Genomic DNA, 8323 nt, shown 5'->3' with positions numbered 1-8323 from the left:
GAAAAATAGTTGAAAACTCGCATCTGTATTAGTAAACAACTTGTAAAAAATTTGTTATTTGTACCTCGTTCGGTTTTCAAATTACAGCCAATTTTCATAATTATTTTGGAAACTTTGATCGCCCATATCTCTTCAGGGGTGAACATTTTACTAAGGCGATTTTTTGCAGATCGTGTTCTTTTGAAATGTAGATTCACTGGTATCATTTTTGCTACTCCATTCAAAAACACTCTGTTTATAATATAAAGATGCAATCAAGTGCAATTTGTTAAAATTAGAATGACAATCTGTTTAATTTAAGTATGTTCTCTATATATTTACGTATTTTCTAACTTACAAGTTACATCCCACTTATACCATCGTTTTTCTTTGCACTTTGTGTTTGTTATAGCTATTTGTTAATCTTCACTATTTTTATGTTTGTAAGCAGTAATACCTTATAATTTTGTATGTGAAAAAATATTTTGAGTATTATTCATCACTTTTCCACCTGGTGTAAATTAAAAAATAATTAATTTGACTTTTAATAGGTTAACAAAGCATACAGGAAATTCGAAAAAAGTACAAAAATATTCTTAAGCCAAAAAAATATTAAATTGAAAATTTTTATTAAAATATTTTATTTACTTAAACTTAAATTTTGAAAATTAAAACACTACTTTATTTAAAAAAAAATAATGGTAGTAAATTAATATAAATATTTGTTTGAAAAAAAAAATTCGAAAATATAAAATTTTATCTTAAAAATTTAAAATTTAGGTCTTGAATTTTAAATTTAAAAAATAACATTTTTATCAAATCATTCTACCTATTTGTACCTACAATTTATATTTTTCCCATCCTCCCTTTTTTCCATCATTGCCTGGCGACGCCCTTGCAGTAGACTACTCCTCTTCTTCTTCTGCGATGCCACTCTTCATCGTGAACATCTGCTCAATAGAAACACTCTACCTCTGTTATAATTAGACAACGTAGACTTTGCGACAATCAAATAAATAAACAGTAGCAATCCATATTATGCTAGGTATTTTGTTTAATTTTTATTATAAAAGTGTTCAAAATGTCCACCTTCATTTTCTAGACATAAATTTACTCTCCGTTTCATGCATTCGAAAACACGTTCCAATTCATTTGGGGTAATGAATTCGATTTCATGGCGCTACTTCTAGGTCTTCAAGTGTGTGAACTTACTGCTTGAAAATATTATTTTTATACATCCAAAGACATAATAATCTAAAGGTGTAAGATCAGGGGTTCGACTAGGCCACAATCCAATACTAATAATTCGATCCTCATAAAATTCTTCCAAATATCTAACCGTTTCTGCTACAGTGTGTGCTGGTGCCCCATCTTGTTGAAAATATCCAAACCGTAATTCGTCATCATGCAATTGCCCTAAAGTTTGTCGTAAAATCCCCCTATACCTTTCACCATTTATCACTTCTCGAAAGAAAACTGGTCCTATTATCCGCCTCCTTGAAACGGCTACCCACATACCAATTTTTTGAAGATGTAGCGAAGTTTCAATAAACTCTGTTAATGTAATCTGATAGATGGACCCATACCTCGTCAGAAAAAAAAAGTCAAATTCAATAAATCATTGTTGTTCAGATTTTCATTGAACCATTCACAATTCCGTATTCGTTGGTCGTAGTCAGGTGGATGCAACTGCTGAACAATAGAGACTTTGTATGGGTGCATATGCAATTCCTTCTTTAAAGCCTCGTGATACGTTCCCACCGAGAACCCTATCGACAAAACAAATATTCAGAAATGTACGTTAGCTTTAAACGATATAAAATTTTTATTTTTTTTACACCATATAACAGTCTCACATTTGTGCTGCTTCATTTTGTCTACATGATTCTGCTCTGCAGTTAACACTGCAGACTCAAATTCTCACAATGTCTTATGAGAATTTCAATTTAATACACACAGAAATTCATTTTAAGGCTTTAAGTTGTAAATAAATGTAGTTTCAAGTATTTAATGTTGTTGTTAACATAAAAACTACCTGCATAACTGTTTGGGTAGAAAACTGGAGTATAGATTTTTTAGGGCTCTGCTCCATACGTTGTCGAATATCGTCAACTGCATTTTCAGTTAAAACTGTTGGCCTGCCTGTTGATTTCCCCTTACAAATACAATGTTTCTCGTCATATCTCTTGACAAATATTGATTTGAGCTTCCTAAAAACGTCATAATCAACGTCTACATCAGGTAAAGCTTCAGTGAATTGGTCAATACAGGATTGTAATGAATATGACGAAATTCTATCTGGATTTCACGTGGCACTCTGAAAATGTGCCTTTAAAATATAGGCATCTTGCTCAGGTGTAAAAGGCATTTATAAACACTTGAAGTTTAAAAATATGAAACAAATATAAGTAAACATAACCTTAAAAACAATTATTTACTTACGCAAAAAAAACACAAACAAATTCTGTAGCTCTGAAAAGAACTGTTGTTAGTAAAGTAAATAAACGTAAAAATGTTGGTAAATCATAAAAACAGTTAAGGGAAAACGTACGGTCATAAGAACGTAATGACGTAAACTATCGGACGCCTCTGGACTGACAGCTGGTTTAGGGTCCCTAAACTTGAAATTTTTCGTAGTAGGCAACTTAAGAAAATCAAATTTATTGATAGTGACAACCAATTTGGTCACGTGGGTGTCGGACATTAATGAAAGCCCTGTCCCTTTTCGTTTCATGGTATTATGCAAATACTTACATATGTATATATTCTTATAACGTAAAGAGTGCAGTTATAAGTTTTGTCTATTATTTGAATAAAATTAAATAAAAGAGAACCCGGTCTACAACCAACCCTCTACCGCTTTAACATTTAAGATATCTAGTTATAATAACATATTCGCATATCACAAATCATTTTTTGGGCATGGTTTCGTTATTTCTACGAATATTTCAGTCTAATTCAAATGCAAAAGTTAAACTTAGCCAAATAATATTAAAATACTAATTTAAAAAGTATATTTTGCTCCTATTAATAATTTTCATTTTAGCGTTTATCCTCTTCTTTCACCGAGGTATAGGCAATATGTGCCTACCTAGGTTACACCAAAGTTTAGATTTACGCTAAAGTTTACATTTATTATGTATACTTTGGTTATACGCAACTGCATATTGAATAATAAATTGAAATACTAAAACTATGTATTATTTAACATAATAAATTATAAAACGTGAAAACGTTAATAATATTAAAAATGATAAATTGTAATAACCGTACATTGGAAAACAATCATCCGTATTCATTACCTTGTTTGCAGCCGTGGCACTCTGTTGGCCACGGCACTCTATCTGGCTCCTGGACTATTTGTACACGTGCAAATTAAAAAGTGGGTCATTGACCTACACGGTCCGTAAAAAAGGACCGTGGTTGACCTAGATACAGGTTAACCTAGGTCGGAATCACGTACCGAGTTGTTTACTTGTCTCCGTCCGATTGTTTTTTTATCTTCTATTACTTACAGTCAGTATTTAAATGCTACATACATTTCACCCTCTCTTTATAATTTATCTAGTGAGTGTAAAAATATACTTCTGCGCGACACTGGAAACTGGTCCACTGTAAAACCTGACCTTACTCAAGGCAAAGCATGCAGTCGATCTTCGGCACGGCAGCAAAGTGATAAAATGAACGGGCAAAAAAATTGAAGGAATTTCTTTTTCAAGGAAAGAAGTAAATAAAGTCTTATAACATCTTTTTTTTATTAGAAAATTCAACTGCTTTTGCCGCTATTAATTAATAAAATTAATTTGTGGTTTTAATTAATAAAATAATTTTACATACCTGATGTTTTTCAACGACTGTTTAAAATTTTGTCCACTGACATGTAAACACATTTGGGCACATCTTACTTAGTTTCTACGAACTAACACAAATGTTGTCTTCCTTCATCATAACACAAGTATTGTCTTGCTCCACCATAAATTAAAACGATATCTATCAACTCCCGAGTACACGTAAACCATTTTTGACACATTTAAAAAATGAATGTAAACACTCGCAAAAACGTAAATACTAACATCGGAATTCAGTATTTGGAATCGCCAGAGGCCACGTGGAGACAGAGAGCGCATTGCGCACAGCGTACAACGCGAATGACGCTAGAGTATAGTAGAGTAGTCCAGCGATGTAAAGGTTGAAAATACTACAACTTGATTTTTTTCTCGGAAACTATAAGAATTTTACAATTTTTTTTACGATATTGACTCCATTTTTCAAGACGCATCTATTCCCAAATTTTTTTGAATAAGTTATGAATCACTCTCTACCTAAATAGATTTAGTGACAATTTTAATATAAAAACGTATGTCTAAAAACAAAAACGAATCATTATTTACGTTAACCTTAAAAGTATTTATGTTCTTATACACAATAAATGACTCCTAACCTAATACAAAATTATACCTTGTTCAAAAATATGAGCAGTTAAATCCTCTTGAAATAACACGCAGTTTGCTATATTGAAATTCAAGAAGTAAACCGCTAGCGTCCAACTTTTTGCTTCTAAGTATTTTAGCTGGCTTACTTGTATGCTTTGGTAACATTTAATAGCATCACTTGAATTAATTTTTAATCTCCTTACTTTGCAAGAATAAATGTACACTTTTTTCTAGGATAATTGCATTTTTAATGGATATATATATATATTAGAAGCTTTGCCTTTGTAAATTAAACCACTTATCTTAATTTGAAATAAAAATAAATTGTCTTTTTACTGTTTATCTATTGTCCGTTTACTTTAATATATCTTCAGCCTACTTAATTGCAAGAGAAAAGTAACGAAAACGAATCTTATAATTATATGATTAACATACNGATTAGAAAAAAAAATTTCTTCGACACTATATTGAATTAATTTCGTAAATATTGTACGTAATTTAATTTTTCTATAAAAAGTAAATATTTTAAAAATAATGTTTTGCACTTTTTCTAACGTATATTCGAAAATATACGGGGTATAGCAAAAGTATTTCTCCCTGGCTATCCGATGGTGACCTTGACCTCGACCTTGACCTTGACCTTGAAGATCATTTCAAGGTCAAATGTGATTTTTCAAATGGGACCCTTATACTTTTGATCCCAATATGAAAAGAGCGGACAATTTTACGTTCAGATATGACTTTGAGTGACCCCTCCCGTTTGACATTGGGGCCTCCACAAGGTCAAACTAACAAAAGTATAGGAACGGCAGAATAACTCGGCGGGAGAGCATTTTAGAGAAAAATTACCAATAACTCTCCTATTACAAGTTTCATTGCAATATCTTAAAAGTGATGGAGTTACAATAAAAAAATTAATGGAAAAAATGTTTTTGAATCCTCGTAACGTCTTAAGTAAACATTTTGATATTGAGGTATATTACATTAGTTTACACTTAATTGTTACTCCTCTTGTAGACGTAAATTTATTTTCTACATAAAATATATTTACACAAAATAAATCAACAAAAATAAATAAGACATCTACTCTGTACACAGAAATAACGTGTCAATATTATTGATCGCATATCCTTATAACCAATTGACTCTAATCAGCATGCATCACATTATTCAGCACAGTTCAATTTGCAATATAATTTGTATGCAAGTATGTAATCTAAATGCAGAGTTGCATTTGCATGATATTGGACGTCTTGAGATTCAGTGTACGTATTGCTCTAAACAAGATAAGTACTTCTATCAAACTCTTTATTTCCTTGCTACTTGTCACTTCTTCAAGACGTGTTCTTTTACTTTGTGTGAAAAATTATATGTATCAATCTTACATACATTAAACTCTAACGTCCGAGATCTACAAATAAGCAGTACTCTGAAAACAGTGTACGCAAGGCAATTTTGTTTTATATTGCAAGGAAAAATTGCCCCCTCTAAACTACGTATGGATCAAATTTAGCTTCCCAACGCAAATCGTTTACGCTAGTAAGCCCACTGTAAAACTTGTACGTGTGGCAGGCCTATTATACAAAGATTTAGATGGCTATGAATAATTAACGGTAACCTTTTTCTTATTCATTGAGTTTATAGCACCCTTTTTCCCATTATTATCAAAAGTAAACTTACTTTATACCATTGTAATGATGATAATAATGAAACAAAGTTCTATCCGAATATGTACAAATCGGTATACAGTGTTGCTTAAAAAAAACAATGGTATGTATTTTCAAAACTCAATATTCATTTTTCGTATTATTTTGAAATCACGAGAAAATTTCCATAAACTGCAATCCTTACTATTTTTTCTTAAGTAAAATCATAGAAGAGATAAATGGGATAGATTGTTGCGTAAATATACTTGTACAAACTGTTTTTTTTTTTAATTTAGGCAATAAGTCAATTTTCGTTTTAATTCTATCGATTCCTGTTATGATGCTGTAATAAAAAATCTTTATTTTTTCAATGAAGAAAATTAAACGAAGTTAATTTATGCATTTCTGAAAATTCACAGTAACTGATTCGATAATACAGTAAACAGGATGTACCAAAAAAGATGATTTAGACTGCTATCGTACATAGTCACCGAATGTAATACCAATAAACAATATTTTTTAATATCGCTGTAAAACTTTTTACCTAAAAACTTATTTGACTTGACTGACACGTTTTAACTTCATTTAAAAAAGTATATTCAATGAAAAAATATACCTATATAATTCTGATTTTTGAGGAAGCTCGGAAAGATTCTAAATTTGCAGTAGTTTTTATAAAGACAAATGACAGCCCCACAAAGAAAAAAGTGTGTATCAGAGACATGAGTACGTAGATCTTGTGTATTTTTTTGATGCTGAATTCGAATCTGCAGCAAAAAACCGATCTACCAAAGGCATTTTTTAGTAAAACGCTAAAATATCCCCCTAAATAAGGTGAAATAGTGAGGATAAGGTAAAACTTGATCATAAAAAGCAACAATTTGTAAATACTTTGAGAAAACATTTTAAAATAATATTTTGAGCATTAGAAATGCTAATTAAATACACACCCACCCCTACGAGGGGGTTAATTCTACGCCTAAGATCAAATAAGAAATACTAATGCAAAACAATGTGAAATCCATAGCCTTATATTTTATACTACCAAATATACAGGGTGTCCGGAAAGGTCATGTCGAAAATGAAGGGGTATACAGGGAAGGTGAAAATAGTTACTTCATAAAATAAAATTTTCCTATCGGGCTTCGTTGTGGAGCGTCAAAGAAGTTTGAAAATCAAATTCCAATTATAACTTCTAACTCATTATCATGACAACAATGAAATTTGGGCAATTAAAGTAACTCATGGTAATGTTAATTTCCAAGTTTAAACTGATATTCAATATACAGGAGCAGACGAAATTATTTATACATCTTTGACAGCGTTGTCAAATTTGACATTTTTCTTTCATAGTTCGATTCCTTTCTTACTTTGCTAAAAAATAATGTTAGGGTATACCATATATCAGTAGATATCTTGTACCGTTTTTGTGAAAATCCTGACCTGTATAAACGTAAGTTGATAGACAGAACCAGGGTCTCACTTGCCTCTTTAAATCACTCATTTTTCTGTTCAATATTTTAGCCTGAATTTTGTTATCGCGTGTTTTTGGAATTGCTGATTACGAATCTGGAAATCTGGAAATTCCTGAATAAAAGATGGTCGATCCAATATGGCGGATGTAAAAATCGGAAAAGCATTCAACATTTGAAGATTATGGTAAAAAAATCCATTATGGCAAAAGTACCAAAAAATGTGTATGAATGTTTAAAACATTGAGTCATTTGTGAAAATAGGCGATTGTCTCTATGCATATTATTTTATGTTTTTTGAACGAGAAAAGACATCAAAAAAATTTTTTAATAGGAGAGGAAAAGAAGACTTTCATAAAATAATATAAAAATAGGAAAATAATTACAGTAACGTCGCAGTTCTTATGGCGGTAAACTTACCAAAATATTATTTTAAGTAAAATGCTTATATTTATTTATTTATTTAGATACAAATCCAACAAATGACTGCTCAGTTACAGAATACAACGACAAGATACAAGCAGCTTTGCATCGAACATTAATTGATTATAATAAATAGTAAAAGTCTATAAAAAACACAAATCTTATAAAAAAGGACTAACATCAAAGATGATCTACACACTAAGATGTTTCATAAAAATACATATATAAGTTTTTGGAAATACTTTGTGGCATGATACTAATAATAATTAAAAGTTTGTATTTTAATTTGTTTAATTAGACAAAGAAAATATATCCATACTGTCACATCATGATAACACAGCCCCTCAAAAAAAAAAGCGGCAGGTCCGAA

The sequence above is a fragment of the Anoplophora glabripennis genome, unplaced genomic scaffold, assembly GCF_000390285.2.
Source record: "Anoplophora glabripennis isolate ALB-LARVAE unplaced genomic scaffold, Agla_2.0 scaffold75, whole genome shotgun sequence".
Taxonomy (NCBI): Eukaryota; Metazoa; Arthropoda; class Insecta; order Coleoptera; family Cerambycidae; genus Anoplophora; species Anoplophora glabripennis.
The sequence above is the reverse complement of the archived record's forward strand: the minus strand, read 5'-3'. Positions refer to the sequence as shown.